General features: G+C 41.3%; 1 long non-coding RNA gene across 2 annotated transcripts; it reads left to right on the forward strand.

Annotated features, from left to right (window-relative positions):
* Positions 1-19,317: 19,317 nt before the first annotated feature.
* Positions 19,318-21,630, forward strand: LOC143142056 (uncharacterized). Of its 2 annotated transcripts, none has more exons than XR_012990874.1 (5): positions 19,318-19,808; positions 20,454-20,559; positions 20,703-20,809; positions 21,035-21,089; positions 21,198-21,630. It is a non-coding gene; the product is annotated as an uncharacterized LOC143142056 (long non-coding RNA). The 2 variants fall into 2 exon arrangements; XR_012990873.1 differs by having other exon boundaries at positions 20,671-20,809; positions 21,198-21,625.
* Positions 21,631-22,307: the final 677 nt, after the last annotated feature.

Below are 22,307 nucleotides of genomic sequence, written 5' to 3' on the forward strand. Positions count from 1 at the left end.
GAAGTGTGTAACATACTGGCCACTGGAGCTGTGCCAGTGATGAAATCTGCCCCCTGTTGGATGGGGGTGGAACTGTTCAGTAAGTCATAATTGGTTGCTTCTGTAACCAGTTGCCCCATGCTCACTCCTCTCCAGACCAAATCATGTTACCCTGGCTCTGCCACTGTGGACATGATGCTGTGGATTACATGTCGTTCCCTGTGAGTTCTGCCTGCTTAGCCATTGTGACAGCAATAATCGCATTATGTATGCCGACCACCCTCTCTCTTTTATGCCTGTTATGAGCCGCCCCCAACAGTCTTCACCCCCACCACAGCCACCACCACCCACCCACCCCCACCCCTAGCCACTAAACAAAAATTCAATGTGTCCATTGTCCACCTCCCCTTTGCGCCTGCTCCCTCATGGAAACATGACAGTTTACAAAAGGTGTGTGAGCCCCATTATCAAGTGGCTTTTATGAATGTGCCACGTTCATCCACATAATGCCAAAGGAGCTCGGCGATGATTCATTGTGCTCGGAGCCACCAGGATCAAAAGGTAGGCTGTAATGGGCCTTGTTGTTTTCCACTTTAACTTTAAAGAAGCTCATGCCAAGTTTTCTTTTCTTTTTTTTTTGCTCCTTTCCAAAACCCTCTTTGATTTCTTGTAGATCAACATCCCTTGCGAACAGCTATGCCAAAGTGCATTACAAGTAAGGCCACACATTTAGATTAAGTGATTCAAACTGCACGCTGTCAGGTAGTTGGCTGAGCAGTCTCAAGAAGAAAACTGGAGGGATTGCAATGGCAGTATGATTTGTATTCCAACAAAGATGTGAAAATAGTAGTTTGCACCCTTTCATTTTGCTTTAGCATTCAGCATAATTACAACAGCCACTGGTTTTCCAACTGCATAATTTGACATTTTGTGAGGTGAACACAGCCAAAACCCAGAAATGCAGATCAACTATTAGAGTGTATGAACAAAATGATTATAAATGAATCTGCAGAGATGCCTACATGGTAATACCCGATTTATTTTCAACATAATTATTAAATATTATTGAAGAAAAAAAAAAACACCAGAATACTAAATTGTTTGGACGCCTTATCTTCACTCTCAATACTTCTACCCAGGCCAGTCAATAAGATTAAGCAAAGACAGACAGCAACAAAAATGCAAGATACAGGATTATCAACCATAAAATAGGACTAATCTATTTTAATCTATTTCATTCATAGTGTTCACCTGGGCAACACTGGTTCCAGAAAGTGTCTGGAGGAGGTACATGTAGAATCCAAATGCTAGACCTTCCTTACTGAATCCTTACTTGTCCTGAATGTGTGAGTCATATCACAGTGAAAGAATGTGCTGTAGGAGAAGAGAGCATCATACAGAGAGAAAGAGAGATGGAGAAAGAGAGAGAGAAAGAGAGAGAGAGGGAGAAGAAGGACAGCCAATGTCGCTGACATCCTCTGCTCTCTGCTGGAGCCCCTGGCCTGATGGCTGGCATTATCTTCTATTAACTAATCACCCGGCATGGCCAGTGAGCACTCCCCGGGCCCCTCTTCCACTGATGGGAATGCGGACTGACAATATGGCGTCTCAGCGGCGACAGTGGCAGGAGGATGAGCATGTTTGTGTGTGTGTGAGTGTGTGTTTGTTTGGGAGATGGGTGTGAGCGTGGAAGAGTGGGAGTGTGGGAGCAGTGGTCATGGTGTGGAGAGAGGCTGATTAAAGGCGAGAAGAGGGACCCCGCTGTGACTGCAATCGCCTGTCCTCCAGGGGGGACGCCATTACAGATGATTCTACTTGATTCCATGTCAAAGGAATGTCGCGTGGACGTTTAATACGTAGTCGTTCCGCCCTGCTGCTACCGGCCAGAGACACACTAGCACAGACACGTATATGCATAGAGAAAAGACAGATGGAATAACATTAGGTGCAGTCATTTCTTTGTCAACAAACTAGTACTAATTACAGATTTACTACAACCACGTTATCAGTAAAGAAGCACCTGGAAACCTGAGGAAGTGCCTCTTGGAGCTCGATTGTTTTGTTTCAAGTTAAAAATGAAATGCAGAGTGTGTGCTGACTCTAACCAATAGCCAATACATGATTTAGTGTGTGTGTGTGAATGAGCATGCCCTGATTGTGTTTGATCTCATTTAGTTAAAAAGCACAGGTCCCTGAGCTGGGGAGCCCTGAAGAGCAGACTTGCAGCATCTCAGTGCTGGGTGTCTGCCTCATGTTAATGCTGTCTGGATATTAAAAAGAAAAACGCAGACTTTCTGAGCTCTCTCCAACACACACGCACACACACACACACACACAATATCTCACACAATATCTCACACCACAGCCATGCATAAACACACACACACACTCCTCACATTATTCTCCTTGTGGCATGTAGCGATTCCAGGACTGGAAGGTCTGGCTGAGCCTTCATTTGTGACAGTAATGAGGTGGCCATTACAGCCAGTTTAATTAGTTTTGTGTCCTCCATCACTTGTCCCGCCGCACCGTCCACAACCATGTCTACAGGGCAGCTATGCAGATGAGGCCAGCCTGAGCCTGTGACTCACACGTGGACCGGGCATACAGAAATAATGAAATAAAAGAGTGAATATAATGTTCCTGTGTGTGAGCATGAGAGTGGGGCTAGACAAAATATTTGCTTTTCTGAGGTTGTTCAGACAGATGCGGACACGTTTTTGAAAGATTCAGGGGTGTTTTCATCCAACAAAAATGACACCGATACACAAATTGACTATTAGCTATTGTTCCCATGACCAGTTTGGCAGAAGCATCTATATTTGTTTGACCAAAGGCAGCTTTAAGCTTTTGTTGGAGCCAACCGTTGTGTTTTATTGTTTATTGTTTATTGTTTATTGGTTTATTTGATAGGGACCATGCATATTAATGAACATTGTGTAATAAACACTATGTAAATATGCCAGAATTAGTAAAAAAAATGACTTTTTATCTGCAGTCCCTAGGCAGGTGACATAGGACAACACATACAGTATAGATAGCCAGCAGTCATACAGCACTCACACACTGTAAAATTAAATACATAATGGTGACATATGCATTAACAGAATAAACAAAACACAACAGACAAAACAAAAACAGAACAGAAATACATGTAGACAAGGAGGACGTAAGGGTGACATATACAGTACATTGACAAAATAAACAAACAAAAATGAAACAGCAATACATGAAGACAAGGACATAATTCATCCACCTCTATACATTCAATTGATAGTGAAATTGAGTGGGTGATGAAATTACATGTGTGGCAGTTAAAGGTGAGTGCATCTCTGTTTTTCTAGGAGCCACTGTTTTAAGTGAGTTTTAAAGGTGTTATATGTAGGACACTCTCTTATTGGGAGGGGCAAGCTATTCCATAGTTTACCTCCTACTACTGACAATACGTTTTGGCCAAAAACGGTGCGTCTGAATGGTATTATACAGTCCCCTTTTACAGAGGCCCGTGTACTACCTCCACTTCCAAGTCTTTGGAAAAAGCCATGCAGCGGAGGGGGGGCAAGATTGTGCAAAAGCTTAAAAATTTGTGTCTCTCTAAGATATTGCAATGATGAAATGACAATGCCTTTTTATCAAAAGTTTTTATGGCTTTCTTAAATAGCGATTCAATGATTTTAAGAGTAGTTATGACGGTAAATGACCAGTTTATAAAACAATACTCAAAATGTGAAAATATCATGGTATATAAAAACAACTTGGCAGCCTAACTTGCTTAAAATTTAGCAAATTGAATTTAACTTTATTTGCCACCTTTTTTACATGACTTTTAAAGGTTAAGGTGGAATCATATATGACCCCAAGGTACTTAAATTCGCTAACTAAATCAAGCTCCTGTCCTCTAAGGAACACATTGGAATGTGACACCTTCATATTTTGTTTGGTGAACGCCATACAGACTGTTTTTTTAGTGTTTAGGTAGAGACATGACTTGGTGAGCCAGTCATCAATGTGAGCCATTGCAGCTGTAAGTGTGGATGCTATCTCTTGGTAGTTCTTAGCATGTGTAAAAATCACAGCATCATCTGCATACATCTGGACATCAACATTTTTGCATGCCTCTGGCAGATCATTTATATAAAGTGTAAACAGGATTGGGCCAAGTATAGAGCCCTGGGGGACCCCTACTGGACATTCACAGAGTGGAAACTTTGAATCATTAATACAAACACATTGCTTTCTGCTGGACAGGTATGATTTCATCCAGTTGAGAGCTTGCACAGAGAAATTAAAATAAGTGAGTTTAGATAGGAGAACTTCATGGTTTACAGTATCAAAAGCTCGCTTGAGGTCTAGGAAGACAGCACCAACATAAGAACTCCTATCTAGGTAGCCGTTAACCTTTTCCAAATAATAGATCATCATAGATACACTCATTTGTGGCAAACAATGGCGTTGCTGATTGGTTTCAGCCAATCACCTTCTAACACCCCCAGCCCAGCTTTTTCAGTTATGCTAGTTAGACACCATACAGCTGTTATGCCCTGAACATTTTTCGCTCTCCCTCCATCCCATTTCCACCTGTGTAATTCTGCCTCTATGGGGATGGGTGAGGTGGTGGTTCTTCAAATCCATGCCTTCACGACATCTCTTTCATTATTTTTTATAATGTTTTATATATTCAGCATCAAATATGTAGCGTTTACTGCTCGGTTGGTAGCAGCTACATCTAACAACAGCAGCAGCTTGAGCAGACCTAGTCCACCAAGTTATTGACATGAATGAAGCTTGTAAACATAATCTCAGCTTCTTGTCAGACCTATCTCTCTGTTTATTAAAATGGTGTCATGCAGAGTTCCCTGGCTCCTGTGAAAAAATTGTGTCGGACTTGGATCATTTGTGACAATCTGAAAGAACATTGAACCATCTGAACATCAAGAAACAATTCCATGTATTGCTTTTATTTTATTTATTATTTTCAAAATAGGCTTTGCTGTTACTGGACTAAAAAATCTCACACAATAGAGGTGTGCGATATATTTTGTCTACATTAATATCTTAATTGTAATTTTATCTATGTGTGAGCTGACGAGTAGCGTTAATTAACCTATTGCCGGTCTGCAACGAGGAAGCATGTCACTGCTAAAGGCAAATTATGCTAGGTATCATCATTGAACTTTCAATTTCAAGAGTCTGCTTTGAGTCCGCATTCATAGTGTGAAATATGCTTAATGTTTCAAAACAGAGATCAACGGTGACCAAATGTATCTTGACATGTGTTGTTCCAAACACTATACATCAAAAAGTATGGATGTTATGTTAAGGGCTATTTCCTCATTTACTCCCTTTATAAGGAAAATATTATTGTTCCAAAGTTACATGCATGGTCACCAAATTTGCCTGTCACACTTGTCATTTTAGCATCATCTCCCATAAAAAAAGCAAAACATAAAGCAAAACTCCACACAAACAATGTGTTTAGGATATCAAGGCCACATTACATTAACCTTTCTAGGTGCTTCTCTAACTTGGTCACATGTATGCACTGACTGAGGCACTTATACACCCTCTGAAAAGAATTTGCGTCACCCTGACCCTTGGCTAATTTGCAGTGGTGATGAAGTGAAACATTCAAATCTTCCTAATGTACTTTCTATCCTAATATCCGAATGTCCGAATATTTTGATGTTTCTCTACCGATATGTCAAGGTGCAGATTAAAAATACATCACAAATAAATCCCACAGACACTTACAAACCCACTCTTAGTTGTCTATGCCCCATGGCTACCTTTGCATTGTAGCAAACAAAGGCTTTTAATATTTTATTTTCTGACCTAAACAACCCTGTTTTTTTCCAGCTTCTAGAAGTTTCTGCCGGCGCCTCACACACCTGCTAGCAGAGGAGGAGTGGTCCGCTCGGCAAGATAAGCTTCTCTTTGGATTCACTATCACCCCGGAGACCACTGGGGCCTCGTCGCTCGACTAATGAGTCGAGCCAATCAATGCCCAGCCAGATGGCGATGATTGATGCCTTTGAAGAGACAAAGTGTCATGACAGACACCTCTCAAGACACTAACGGGCGAAAGCCGAGAAGGAACAGACTGGAGAGAAGAAGAAAGGGGTGGAGGAGAGGAGGGCGGAGAAGACGAGTGAGGAGGAGGTGAGGCAAAAAATAGACTGACCTTTTTTGAGCAAGAGGTTATGTTGAACAACCAAGTCATCGACTCAGCCTCATCCCTAGATGTTCTATTGTTCTCTTCCTGTCCCTGTAGATGTATGGTGGACGTTACAGTACATGCCCTACAAAAAGGTGCCACTATCTAACTTAAGGAAAAGTCTCATCTTGTCATATGAGGGCATTTCTAGTCTAAATCAGGGAATAAGTCACAACAGGGTGAAGACAAAGTTTTGCCGTTAGAGTCGTGATGCTGGCATTAATTGGGGAAAGAACTGACTTAAAATAGCTTATTTACCCAGAGCATTCTGGCAGCGGAGATGGCCTATGGGGAAGCTGCATTACAACAGTTAATCACTGAGGACAGCACAACCATCTGGTTTGCCGATCCCCACAGCACTCAAGCCATGAAGCTATGGCAGCCAGAAATCACAAAGTCCTAGAATAATGGATTAACTCACATACCTACTAGCTGTACCTGGTCACACAAATAGTTAATAGTTGTGGTAAAATCTAAAAGAGGTTGAAACAATGGTGAAGTTTTTCAGTCCCTACTTGTATGAGCCCCTTTGTTATTTGCATGCCTGCTTTTCAATACATTTCAACATACACATGCAGAGCTTTTTACAGTATACAGATTTGCTGAAGTCATTAATTATGTTTTCTAAACAAAGTTTGGGAGGAGCTCATAGGGTTGAGCGATAGCTGATCGATCATTCACCCCACTTCCATTTGTAGGGAATAAAACCCTCCTTACTGCCCATTACGTCACACTGGAGTTGCAAAGCCTCCTCCGCTGCTCGTCCATTTCACTATTAGCCTCCTCTTACCCCTCATCCATAGGGGGTGTCAGCGGACATCACTCGCATGTGATCTCCGCTATTGTCATCCCAGGACCATGGCCAGCTACCAAGCCAAACTTGCTATTCTCTGCACTCGGTCTAAGCAATCCAATGGGCAAACTAGTGAGTGAATCCTTGTCACATTAAAAATGTGTTCTGAATTGACTCTGGAAAGGAGTTCACACTGATCTGTCAAGAGTCCTCCCAACTTCAAAGCTATCTGGGCAATCAGTCTGTCCAGTTCTGGGAAAAAGGACCTCTCAATTGACAAGTCTTTAAGTCTTGTTTAAGAGCTAATGAAAACACAGGCCAACAAAAAGAGCTATTGTGAAGGCCTGTGAGACGGTCAAGAGACAGATTAGAAAGCTGTGTCATTGATTTCTATATTAACGTTTTGACAAAATCATCTTTTTTTTAAAAAAAGTGTATTTTCTTTTCTTTCTTTATACACTTGTGTGACTCTTTTTGGATGGGGTGCACCATACGACTGCTTAACCTCTTTTTTCATTCTCTGGAATTTAGAGGTTCCTCTTTTCTCTGCCCCCTTCAAAAACCCAATCAAATATTCAATCCTGGCTCTTTCTCTTATCAGCTGTGGCGCAGACCTCGACTGATGGGACTTCGCCGAGGTCACAGGCATGCCAGGAATCCCAAAGCAAATCCACCAAAACAAAGCTGGCCTCCTCAAAAAAAGAGCCACTGTTCACAGCAAATCAATAACTCCCTCAGCTACACTGACATTTCTCAATTGCTTCATTGAATTTGGGTGCCTTTTTCCTCCGTGGGTCTTGTCCATCGTCCCTCTCTTTAACACCTCACTCTCTACCTTTCTCAATCTCTCTCTCTCTATCCTGTGCTGATACAACCACTGCTATCATCCTCATTTAGAAACCCAGATGAGGGAAATAAGGACATTTGTCCATTATGCATGAAATGCCATGAACTCTTGTCTTGTTGAACTCACTGTGGCAAGAAATTGGGTCCTTTTCATGACACAAAAGAGGTTAAATTGATTTAATTTTAACACATGCTGCAGAAAATGTTCTGTCACCACATTTGCAACCCAAAGCTAACATGTACGTGCAGGGAAAACAATAAAATCTAATTACGACACACTGACACACTAGCGCCTGGAAATTGAAAGTAATCGACTCTGAAGGGTCGGCATTGTTGATTTGGCAGCGCAACATCGGTGGAAGGGACGGTGCTTTTTTTCTTTAAGCCATGTAAACTACAGACAACAGCACACACTGGCCACTTTCTTGAGCAGCTTTCTTTGTCAGTCTCAGTGTAATAAAGGATAAAGAGACTGCTATTTATGATCAAGTACTTTTATGTTTGTGTGTTGTGGGTGTGTAATGTGCATTTTTGTGGCTTTCCACTGTAAATCTGTAAATGCAAGGCAAAAGGAAATAGATGGGTCTAGGTAAGTTTCTGCAGAGATCGTGTGATCACGTTAGATTGATATTCATTTGACATATGATATATTCAAAAAGGCATCTTTTTGCAAAACTGGTGCCCCAAATACCCATTCCACAGTTTCTGATAGTTTACAACTTGCCCTTCTTTGCTTGTGCTACAGGCAGACTGAGACTTTACCCAAATGCTGTTTGTTCCTACATAAGTCATGTTTTAAGGCGTATGTAGCAATGAAATGACACCTGAAACAGGTGGTAATGCCATAGTATATGCTCTCAGATTCAAAATACTCTTAGTCTTAAAGTTAAACACTGACAATTATCAAGTTGCATTGTACTTTATGAGTCCAACAAAAAACAAAGTGTAATAGAAATATTCTGTGCCATCAGTCGCCAATAAATGGATTCATATCACTCCAATAAACAGCTTACACACTCAGTTCACCAGTGTCACTAAAACTAAGCATGATACTTCACTTCTGATGTCTTATATGACCATTTTGGGGCCATCAGAATTCAAAATGTCTCTCTGACTCTGTCTCGAGTGGCATCTCTACATTTTGTAATGATACATGACACAAAGTAATTCCATATTTGGCACTGAGGAGAAGCAATTACATTACAAAGCTTGTTGCACTTCCCATCTCACTCTTATACAAGTTTAATAGCCAACCCCCCCTGTAAGCTAATGGACTTCATGCTGTGTCAAAGCAATTACTTTATAGCACAAGATGTATCGGTGATACAACAGATTTGACAAGGCTGTAAAAGTTGAAAATATATTCAGAGGATTGAAGATTTATTTCATCAAAACCATTTCATGCATTTCTGAGTCTTGATGCAATGCCTGAATTACAGGAAAAGAGAAATGTCAACAAAAAAAGAAAAAGGAGAGAGAGAGAGAGAGAGAGAGAGAGAGAGAGAGAGAGAGAGTTAAACAAAGCAGATAGGCTGCTATTAGCAGATTTAAATGTTTATTTGATCAGACACATTCTCATTTTCTCTGTTTGTGATGCTTTTTTTCCATATTCATCCTTACACTTTCTGTACAAAAAACGTATCAATTCCAATTTACCAGGAGATAATGACAATTTATATGCTCATATGTGTACAACAAAACAATGACATTAAGAACCGCAACAGTTGACAGCACAAAGAGGTAATCCAACCAGAATGTAATTTTCTACAACATATTCATCTGCTTAAAAAAAATTAGATAATTACTATAAACAAAGTCTTGACTATGCTTGCTGACTCCTCTTTGATGAGTTGTATAATGCTGAGGAAGATTATGTTTGCTACTGTCCCTTCACCCCATTGTCCAGCTACTAATTTTCATGTAGTAGGGGGCTGGGCAACACTTCAGGGGGGAAAGAGACTTGAAAGTGACATTTTCAAACATTCAACAAACACTCTCCCTGGGTGGCTATTGCTGCAGAATGGAGGATGGAGATTAAGCAGCCTGTAGCTGTGGTAAACCATAGCACTGGCATTACCAGAGACTTCACCAGTTGCATAGCATTTCCATGCTCTTAAAGTCCACTATAGGGGCAGAATAACTGCATAACACAAGCATCTCCCATATGGAGATTTCAACCCCCCCCCCCCCCCCACACACACACACCTTCCTGTTGGAGACTGCCACACAGATGTACCCAGCTGAGCTGATACAGTAGGTAGAGTCCCTCGCCATTCCCTTGCTCGAGGGCCACAGGGTGTTTAAAATGGCCGCTGTGCCGGTACGCAAATGTTAAGAGTCTCTAGGCGTTTTTTGCACTCGATTTAATTGCTTGACATTTGCATACTGAGAAGTTTATCAGTTGTGCATTGCATAGCTCAGATATGTATAATAGCATTCAAATCACCAGAGGGATGGGCCTGCTTGGGGCAAAAAACACAAACAAATGAACCCCTCCTTCCTCCCCCCGCCCCCTTAAGAAAAGGGTCTTGACTGCAATGATGGGTGATGGACAGAGAATGCCAATTAGTTGCTCCGGTGTGTGTCGAAGCATTCTCATTCGCTGTGCCTCCTGTTGAGTCACAGTGGCAAAATGTTGAGGCAGATGAGGCCGGATGGGGCTTTGAGTTAACTTGTGTGCTGTGTTGCATTCTGGGTTGCAGGAACATGCTGTTCTAGTAACGTGTTTCTGTTAAAAAAAATCTGAAGGTTGCAAAAGAAGAAAGAGAAAAAAGCTATTTTCGGAGTTCTGAAAATCTATCACAGAAGCTTGGAAAAACATGAATAATGCAGTGTAATACACTGTTATTTGGATATATCAATTATCCTGTATGGACCCTATTAAGAATATAAAGAAAAGAAACACACATTTCACCCAAGTGTTGTCATTTGAAATAGCATCAAAATAGCACATCTTCACATAAAATCCTTGGTCCTTGGTCCTGTCATTGTGTCAGCTTTACAGTCCAAAACACATTAAACAAAAAGCCAATGTCTAAATTTTAAACAAAGCCACAAAGAACTTTTCAACGTTTCAGGAAGAGAGGAGGATAACATTTAATAGTGTAATTTAATCTCATCAGTGACATGTATTCTTGTTTGACAGGATTGATATATTGACAATATATCAATATATTCATTGAAATTACTCAATTTTTTACATCTCTGAAGGTGACATCAATATTAAATAAGCTATCATGTTGCTGATAGTTTCTATTATCAGCAACTTGGTAGACTTAATAGACTTAATAGAGAGAGAGAGAGAGAGAGAGAGAGAGAGAGAGAGAGAGAGAGAGAGAGAGAGAAGAGAGAAGCCCCTATCTGGCTCTTTTGTGTTTGGAGGACTAACTTGAATTACTCTCTTCTGCACCAGTTTTGTTTAATGCCTCAAACAGGGTTTGTTTTGTCTCTGCGCACACACACACACACACACACACACACACACACACACACACACACACACACACTCATATGCACACATGCACAATGCACAATCACATATGCATGCGCATATGCACACACATTGTACCTATAATGCTTTAGTTTATATGTTGTTCATGCATGAGGTCATGAATGAGAGACTATTAACTTATGTCAATTCCTGATGATTCATAAGATATAAAGGAATGAAGTAATACATAACTCATGAATTAATTCATGCATGAATTCATGATAATTTATGTACCTTACCGTAAAGTGATACCCTCCCCTTCCCAACTCAAATGCTTTGGCAATACTATTCAAAATTAGGCTTGACACTAAAGCTTCACTAAAGAGAGAAAGAGAGAGAGAGATAGAGAGATAGAGAGAGAGAGAAAGTTGTGATTGATATATATACCAGACTGGTCCTTTCACACATAATTAGTAACAATCAGAATGACTGTCACCTACATATGCTGTACAGGCATTGTGCAATCTTAAAGGAACACGCCACCCAAAATCAGTAGTGATATATGTTCTTACCGTAACTTTCACGAGTTGAGTCGTACCTCTCCCGCGTCGGTAGGTGCACTCAAACGCTCTGTCGCGCGGCGCGAATGTGTTAGCATGTTGCTATGCTAGCGGGCTCTGCCGTGGCCGTAGAGAGAGGCACATAGCAGTATTCAAACACCTCCACGTTTTACCTACTTAAATACAGTTGCACGAGTAGTTGATGAAAAATGTTAGGGCACACAACATGAAACGTGACGATTTTCCAAGCGAATAAACATGAGAACTACAATGTGTGGCGCAATAGCACTTGGGAGTACTTCGACCTAGCGTGGTAATATTATTAACACCTAATTGTAGATCCTATCCACCACAGAGTTTAGAATCCATGCTGGATCGACCCTCAGCCTCTCCCTCCCCTCTGAGCGAGAGAGGCACACACACTAGAGGTGGTGGCTGGTTGTTTTAATGTAGGCTATATGGGTGATGCAGCGCTGCTGACGTGAGGCTAGAAAGCCCTTGCCTGTTCTAGAAAGACTGATCTAATGCAGCAAATATATTAAAAGGCAAAAGTCGTACATTGGCTAGGCCTATCCCCAGAATATCAGCAGCAAACTCAGTCTCTGTCGCGCAAAACAGTCTCCAAATAAAACGCACATCGGCCTGTTGCCTATTCTGCCAGCTTGTGACAATATATCGTCCAAAATGCTTGATTGCATTGCATTCTCCACATTTTTAGCTACATTTTCATGTACCACATCAGCATTTTTGTTCAGTGAATCTTTTGTAAATTGCTTTACAATTACCGTCGGGCCTATAGGCCTATTGCCTGGCTTGCCTCAGCTTCGGTCAAGTCCTTTTACAATTTTATCATTGTAATAAAAAACGCAATTTGCCACATAATTTCAGCATACTCCTGGCCAACTAATTAATGCCTATTGTACTTTATTTTTTGCAAAAAGAAAGAAATCCTTGATAAAATAACAAGTCATTCACATTATAGGCTACTTTACACACTGTTATGTCAGGTTGACTGACAAGCCTGTTCTGAAGACTCCCATTCATTTTGACTGCACGAGCGCGTCTTTTTCAGACAGACATCGCAATTAATTTTATAGCAGGCCATCGGACAAATATGACGCCTCGATATTAAAGAAACTCCGACTCCATTCATTCTGAAAGTCCACCGCACAACAATGCAACGTGCATGTTCACATTTTTAGTAACAACCGCCAAACTTGCTTGCTTGCCTTACACATTTAAGTTTTCCGACTATTTTTCTTACCTTCTTTTTCCGCTGTGGATGTTAGTGAGTTTGTAGAAGTTTTAGCTCTTACGTTCTGAACATCTCGCACTGCCATCGCCCGATGTCATTTCTTAGTCATATCACTCTCTGTCTCTCTTTTAAATGCCTATTCCCTGAATGGTAGGCTACAATTATGTGTTTTATATATAGGCTAATATCTAAGCAAAATAACCCAGGCAGTCTCATCTAGGATATAACACAGGTTGAAGTTGGTTCTATTTAGGGAGGTGAACATCTGTAGATGACTCAGAAATGACATCGGAAGACAAGGAGTGAATATGGCAAGAGGCAAGCCGAAGTCTGCTGACAAGGGCCCGACGGTAATTGTAAAGCAATTTACAAAAGATTCACTGAACAAAAATGCTGATGTGGTACATGAAAATGTAGCTAAAAATGTGGAGAATGCAATGCAATCAAGCATTTTGGACGATATATTGTCACAAGCTGGCAGAATAGGCAACAGGCCGATGTGCGTTTTATTTGGAGACTGTTTTGCGCGACAGAGACTGAGTTTGCTGCTGATATTCTGGGGATAGGCCTAGCCAATGTACGACTTTTGCCTTTTAATATATTTGCTGCATTAGATCAGTCTTTCTAGAACAGGCAAGGGCTTTCTAGCCTCACGTCAGCAGCGCTGCATCACCCATATAGCCTACATTAAAACAACCAGCGGATGGCGGGTGCAGTTTTGAAAATTGGTCAACAAACTTTAGTGCTGATGGATGGCTGATGGATGATAAGTTTTGCTATGCAGTTATGGTTGAAATAATAGCCCATCAGCGCATCTCTAGTGTGTGTGCCTCTCTCGCTCAGAGGGGAGGGAGAGGCTGAGGGTCAATCCAGCATGGATTCTAAACTCTGTGGTGGATAGGATCTACAATTAGGTGTTAATAATATTACCACGCTAGGTCGAAGTACTCCCAAGTGCTATTGCGCCACACATTGTAGTTCTCATGTTTATTCGCTTGGAAAATCGTCACGTTTCATGTTGTGTGCCCTAACATTTTTCATCAACTACTCGTGCAACTGTATTTAAGTAGGTAAAACGTGGAGGTGTTTGAATACTGCTATGTGCCTCTCTCTACGGCCACGGCAGAGCCCGCTAGCATAGCAACATGCTAACACATTCGCGCCGCGCGACAGAGCGTTTGAGTGCACCTACCGACGCGGGAGAGGTACGACTCAACTCGTGAAAGTTACGGTAAGAACATATATCACTACTGATTTTGGGTGGCGTGTTCCTTTAAACCTACATAATTGTTCGGTAGGCTATCTTATACAACCCAGGATTTATATTATTTTCACTGTCATCTCTGGGTTATGCTGACCTAATTTATGGGTTATTCTAAGTATCTTATTTTTCTCCTTAATCCAATAACTATTAATTGATTATAATTCAAATAAATGTTTGCAAATCATTAATGTTACAATATAATGTTTTAAAATCCATCCAATGGGCAACAATAGCCATGCAATTAAATAAAACAGTTCGACATTTATTTATTTGGCAGTTTATTTTTTGAACAGATAGCTAGAAAAAGCTTGTGATACTTCCATGAAGGCAGGCAGATTCCACCGTCCGTTTTGGGGATCACCCCTGTGAATCAAAGAAAAAAAAAAGAGTGCATTAATCACTGTTATTTACAGAACTTTATCTCAAGATTTTCATGAACCATTATCATTGAATGATGTTGACAAATATTAAAAATCTACCAGGAGACAAAATATTAGCGCAACACACTCGGAAACCATGACCACCTATGCAGTTATCATAGACATATACACTAGATGTCGCCTTGACTACTGCTGTTCATTGGAACGAATGCGTCAATCGAGACGCCATCTTGCTTCAGTGATCCACTCCTCTATAATGCATTAGCGTCAATCTGGGCAAAGATCTAGCGAAAATAAAATCACCATAAATCGTCAAAATCTCAAGCAATTATCTAGTTTTTTGGGTTGTTCCAACTGACAGGCATGTATTTATGGTTGAGTCTAGAGAAAACTAAGCTTAAGACGATAATAAAGATACATTTTACCCGTCTAGCCCCATAGACTCCCATTCATTCTGCACTAGCTAGCGGCGGCCCCTAGAGGAACAATGAGTAAACTGCAACCAGGTTCGATACAATGAAAGTAAACAGGCTCTTCTAGACTGGCTCTGGTTGAGGCCACATACCCCTCGTCTCGTTTACTCATGTAAATTGTAATCTCACCAGAAGCTGCTGTAGATCTGTAGAACATTTACCTCTGCTACTACATAGGCTACGCCAGTCGTTACTTTTATAATCATGGGTCAGTGCCATGGGCAAACGAGATGTAGCTGAATTCATAAATGACAAAGCCATGAGAAAGGTGATTTTCTTACGTTTCAACAACAAAGAAGCCGATCTGCCATCATTGTGAGAAGTTCCCAAATTTGTCGCTAATCGCTAAAAAGGTTTTCTATCGCTGGGGATGGCCAAACGTCGCTAAATAGGTAACGCTGACAATACAGGAGAACTAGTTTAGCGCTTCAGATCCCTGTACAAAGATGGCGGCGGTGTTGACGCATGCTGAGAATAGAGGGTGACACGGGAAGCAATTTTCACTCCCGTCCCATCCCGAGCCCGCACAAATACTCCCGTCATATCCCGATCACGTGACAGCCCCCCCAAAAAAATTCTGTCCCGCAAAATCCCGAGAGAAAGACTCCCGAATCCCGTCCCGCTCCCTATGTTGATGTCTAAAGTTATCCGACTGTTAGGCTACAGTAGCGTGCGGTGATCATACATTTTGGTAGGGCAGAAAGCCTTGTCTAACTTTTCTTTAATAGCCGATCATTTTGGGCTACATTAAAATTACATATTTTACAGTACTTTGCTGTAGGCTATGCTTAAATAATTTCTTAGTTAGATCTCATCCTATCAGTTAAGTTTGCACCAAAGATTCTAGAACAGAGCTCTGTTCTAGAATCTTTGGTTTGCACCGTTCTCATCACGTTAAACCAGCGAAGCATAGCAACGTTGTTGCTATGAGTAAACAAAACTATTTTTTGCGTTCCGCCAGGTTATGCGATAGATAGGCTAAATATATTGAGGAATGCGATCGTCGAGGTGCCATGCCCCAACATTGCATGACACATTAAACTCAACGAGAATCGCTTTTCCCGGACAGCTCGTGCAATTGAATAGAGCCGTCCTTTGCTGACACTTTCGCCTGTAACTGTTTCTTTGCATCCATTTTGCCTCAGGGCCTATCTGAAGCTGATTGATTGTGAACAGGGCAGCTGCTTGTCTTGCTCTGATAGGCTACCAATCAACAACAAACGTATTGTGGGTTGTAATTGGTTATCTTTTCTAAAACGAAATGTCTCACGTCTTTGGGCGCACTCACTGCATTGCAGCGTCATTTTTTTAAGTTAATAGCCTAATTTTTGGCTTCCCGCCAGCTCCCGTTTATTATTTCCTGTCCCGTCCCAATCACGTTAACAGTGAAATTTACTCCCGTACTGCGGGAAACCCACGGGAATACCGTGACCCGCGGGAGTCCCGAAAAATTGTCACCCTCTAGCGACATCTAGTGTATATATCTATGTGCAGTTATAATAACGTGTAGCTTCTAGTTCTAGATGCTAACGTTACCGGGTAACGTTATATAAATGACTGATAGTGCTACTACAACCAGAGCCCGTCTTCTCTGCTACAACCAAAAACACCCAGTAACGTTAAGTTACATGGCTATAATATGAAGCTACCCTGAATGAATTAATAAGAAGTTGTTTGCCATTATTATTACCGTATGTGTGGCTTGTGAAGAGACTAACATTACTTCAACTGTGTTGGCTAATATTAGCTGACAAACGTTAGCGGCAACCATAGTCTAGGCTACAACCACCACGAAGCATATTTAATTAGCATTGATGCTAGCTATATGGTCTGCTAATGTTAACCAGCTTGGTATGCTCATTTTAGTTCGTTGTAAAAGTTCGTTTTGTTTCTGTCAGCAGTTCATACCCAGTGAACAAAGAACTATGTTTTTATGAGTCTGTCTTTGTGTATAACATGAACAGTAATTGTAAGTAGTGTTGCACGGTGTATCGATACTAAAAAGGTATCACAATGCCTTCAAGCAAAAAACGATACGATTTTCGACGTTTTTAGAATCGATACTTTATTAAAACTAGATGTACCGCGTAGCGGTACAAAATATGACCGCCGCTCAGTCCTGCACATCCATTCCGCGAAAATAAATCATATTAATGAATTTGTCTCCATCTTCTACTCCATTCCCCACTCTTGAAACTTTTGTGTATGCTTGTTTGAAATGTGTGTTTGCACACATTCCGCACACAAAGTAGCCTACTGGCGCTGCAAAGGTGAATAGATTTGTTTCTGGGCCAAAAAATCTGTAACATTGTTATAAAACCTTTAAAATCTCTAAACAATCACAAGTAGGGCAGTTCATCACAGTCCATCCATTGCAACTGGACTGATGAAAGGTACACCTGTAGGCTACATTGTATTTGGGAAAAGCAGAAGGTAGCAGCATAATGTATTTATTTATTTATTATTAAACAAAACAATCCCTGTCAGTTCCATGCAGTTTTCAACAGCTATCAAGAAGAGAGGTCATGTCATGGATTTTTGTGAATGTTTCTTCTTCTACATATGCATAAGTTTAGTCATCTAGTTCAAATGATATTCAGCTTTATTGTCAATGCACAAATGAAATACCAGTAGTCTAAAACAAAATGCCGTTTTTCCCAGTGGTGCAAATAACTGACATGTCCAAAGGGCCTTCATGAAATGCGTTGCGAGACTGTTCATACACATTTTAACGGGCAAAGTTGAAGAGCTACTCTCCGTTATTGTTTGTGCAAATAATATGCTGATTCATGTTCCCTTGCATTTTGCAACCATGAGGTCAATGGTTAAGCTCAATCTTCTGACGCAATCTTTTGATTTTCACCCAGCCTAGTCCATGGTAGGCGCCCGATAGAAATATTGTTTAATTTTGCGATTGAGATATCCACGCACTGGCGCCCCCCCTGCGACGTGTTCCCCCCCTCCCCCCCCCCCCCCGGTTTTAGAGCTATTCTAAATGCAAAAATGCATAGAGGGAGTTATGACAAAACCGTGACTGTTAACAAACTATAAGCTATATAAGGTAGGCCCTATGCTAGGCCTATTACACAACACAAATTGTCGCTAGGCTATGCTGGCGACCCAAATAAAATCTCCGTTGGAACCAATGGCTTACACCTTACAGTATCAAGCTGCCACCTCTTGGCGAAAAAGTTAATAGTTTTGCATATCAGTAGTAATACATTTCACGTAGCTGTGAATCACGGAAAGGGCGAATGAAGTGGACACTTCTAAACGGAACCCAACCCACTGTACAGTAGCTCAAGGTCTGTGGCTAAAGCAGCCATAATGAAAGCGTTATCATTGTTTGGATACTTCACACACACGTGTTTTTTAATCGCATAGACTACAACTACCAAGCTGGAATCAAAGCACATCGACTCCCCTCTCACACCCTAAACACGCACTTCGAACAAACAAAAAGCGCCTCAGTTTCACGGAATAGCCATAGGCAAAACTGTATCTGACCCTTGTAACGTTGGTACTAAATCATTCATCGCAAAGAATGATTTTTGTAGCATGTGCAACAAATATGTGTAGGTACAGCCCTGCCCTGAATACATCTCAACGTGCGCTCTAAAACATCTGGTTTAAATGGAGATGTAGATCATCACGGGATCATAGACAGGTTATCTTTCAGGTAGCCTATATATTTTCCATTAAAAAACCATCACGTAGCGAACGTGTTGTGGCTAACTCACTTAGCTCCTGTTAGTAGCCTAGGTTATGGTCATAAGCAAATGAGATGACAGTCGAAAGATACAATTAGTGCTGTTATCGATTTGCTTGGTAGCTTATAAACGCATTTATGGTTTTCTACAAATACATCAATAATCAAATTGGCCTCCATCACTCAACCATGCTAACGGTAACATTATTTTACCTACGTTCTGCTATTGATAGGATTAACGTAGCCTACCTGCAGTAAAAAACAAGCATGTCCGATAAACATTCTCAGATTTATTTCGGCTTCAAGAGGAAATGGGAATTACATGTCATGCAGAAATCATCCTACCCTTAGACGTTCTCTGCGGTAAACTACTGTAGCCTACAGTCTTGTCCTTGTAGGAAGCATACCCAGATAGCAAGCATAGTCGGCCCGATTCTGGCTGAGTGCTGGCAGTGTCGGCTGAGGTCCGAGTCGGCTGAAGCACAGTAAACACAGTCGGCCCGATCCTGGCTGAGTGCTGCCACTGTCGGCTGAGTTTCAGGTCGGCTGAGGCACTGTCCCCTTGAATGGGCCGACACTGACACGCAGTAGTTGGGCTGATTACTAAGTGTCTTATTTGGCCCGATTGGGGTTTGATGGGCTACTGCCAGTTTTCGAATCAATCTCGGCAGACGGATTTCATACAGTGTGTGGCCCGATACTTCAGGAACGAACAATGATCAGTATCGCGGCTGTTGGCGGCAAAAATGAAACATTTAGCGACAGCCGGACGCTAAACGTACATGGCCCAATTCTGTAAAGTGACTGTCGGCCCAATACATGTGGAAGAGCCACGAGCAGAGCAACTGTTCAGTTTGAAACCAGCAGGACGGCGCGAAACTGTCTCGTTTTGGACACTGCCTGTGGTAAGTAACATGCAACTTTGCCTTTACCTGTTATTGCATGTAAATCATTATGAATACGTAGGCTTATTATTGCAGACAAAGTTTAACAAGTAGCATAACAAGAATGGGTGTTTCAATCTAACCCCCTTGACGATGACGAAGCTAGCGGTAGTAACATACGTTATGATTTCTTAGCCTACTTTGTTGGCCTAATTACCGTTAACGTCAGTGTTGGTGGTTAGTCAAAAACGTTCAGTGCTGTAACGTTAGCTATACTTGCATAAGTATGTGGTTTTCAAAGAAAAGTGTGATCTAATCATTTTAGAAATAGCTTAACAGTTAATCAGTATTGCATGACTTAGAATATAGCGATTGGTAATTGGGCATTTCATCGTTATCTATCCAACTTCAGGCACTAGGCAGGCAGGACTGAGACTGTATGCCTTAAGAGAGAGTGTGTGTGTGTGTGTGTGTGTGTAAGAGAGAGAGAGAGAGAGAGTAGCAGGGTGGGTCCTGTCCTGGTCATGTAAAGCTCATCAAAATCTGTATTTTAAGGTCGTTCTGTATTTTGTACTGAGGGGTTGTTTATGATCATGTAATCATTTTGAACACATATACTTCCATTAACCTAACGTTACTGTGACTTTTTTAAAATGTACACCTCAGAATCCAGGCCACACTGACCAGAGACCTGCCTGCACTCTTTTGGATGAAGAATACATGTGTGAACCATTTCTTGTGTTGGAAAAACAGGAGACCTGAAGAGCTCTTGGTAAGTTGTACATTGATTTAATAGAATAAGTAATACATTTTTGTTTAGATGAGCCAAATCATAGGAATCAGCTTTCATCTAGGCCTGTGTTTTGTGATGTGTCATTTTTAGATGCTTTTGGTTTGCCTCATCCATTATGTCAGCAAAGAACAGGAGTGGGCAGGAAACATGCGCTGTTGAAAACATGGCCAACCAACTGGAGCACCCACAAGGCTCTTGTGAAGGAAGTCCACAAGCCTTTGTGCTTCAGGTCTGTATGTGTTGACAAATATGTCTTGCTCTTGGTGATTGTCATTGGTAATATAACAATCACACAATGTCAATGTTGCCCAAAATAACTACCAGGGAGGTGTTACCAAGACAGCTGCAGAGTGGCAAGACTGGGCTTTAGTAATATTTTGTCAGACAGTAAAGGATAAATAGTTTTTTTCTTTTCTTTTGAAATGACATGCTGTCCATGCATCTCAAATTGAAGGATGGATGGAAAGAACTCTTTGATCAACCCCCACAGAGAGCTGAGGTGGCTATCTGTAAGTATATTTGAGTGGACAAACAGAACTTCTCTGACAGATGACATGTTGAAATCTTGCTTTAGACCTCATAATGATCTTATAATATTATTTTATACCTAAATGCAGTTTGGAGACACCCCCGGCTGGTAGTGCTGCTGAAACTGGTGGAGGCAACAATGAAGCGGCAACAGAAAGAGAAGGCAGGTGGCAAAGGTTGCTGCTATTGAAAAATACTTTGAGAGTGAGTATGTGTGCATGTATGTAGCTGGGTAGGTCATGGTACATGGTACAAAAATACAGAATTTAAAGCACTAGCACAACACTTGACTCACAACCCACAACTACTGACAATGGAATTACTCTTTTCGAGTGAGTGAGTGAGGGAGAGAGATAGAATATTTCTGTAAATGTTTAATGTTAATTTAGAATAATTTATTTCTTTGAATCATTATACAGTTTTAAAATGTTTATTGTTTGTGTTTTTGTATATGAAAGATGTCGATTGTTGTAGATAAAAGTAGATTGTATATTTTAATTTAACTTTAATTTCTAAAGTGATATGTAAAAGCTTGTATAATTTTATTTTGTTTGTATGTTTTATTTGCAAGGTTGTGTTTGTCAAACTTGTTAATAAAAGTAGCTTGTGCTTTTAATTACTAGTTCTGGATTTGTGTTTATTTTCAAGTACTTTTGGTAGTTAATGGGCCACATGTGGCCCGGGGACCCAGCCGACATTCAGCCAACACTCAGTAAGATCAGTTTTATAGTGCGTGGGCCAGTACAGGCCCAGAGGCCCAGCCGACACTCAGCCAACACTCAGTCAGATCAGTTTTATAGTGCGTGGGCCAGTACAGGCCCAGCCGACACTCAACCAACACTCAGTCAGATCAGTTTTACAGTGCGTGGGCCAGTACAGGCCCAGAGGCCCAGCCGACACTCAGCCAACACTCAGTTATATAGTGTGTGGGCCAGACCTGGGCCAACAGAATGCATGACAGTCATTTCACAGTGTGTGGGCCACACCTGGGCCAACAGAAGCAATAAGAGTCATTTCACAGTGTGTGGGCCACACCTGGGCCAACAGTTCCAATAAGAGTCATTTTACAGTGTGTGGGCCAGACCTGGGCCAACAGAAACAATGAGAGTCATTTTGCAGTGTGTGGGCCACATCTGGGCCAGAGGAAATTCTTTGTGTCAGTTATCAGTAACTGGGCCATTGTTGGGCCGGAGGCCCAG

The sequence above is a fragment of the Alosa pseudoharengus genome, unplaced genomic scaffold (assembly GCF_046254945.1).
Source record: "Alosa pseudoharengus isolate Yale_2024_CS ecotype anadromous, Long Island Sound unplaced genomic scaffold, YU_APseudo_1.1 YU_APseudo_1.1_scf_24, whole genome shotgun sequence".
In the NCBI taxonomy this organism is placed as follows: Eukaryota; Metazoa; Chordata; class Actinopteri; order Clupeiformes; family Clupeidae; genus Alosa; species Alosa pseudoharengus.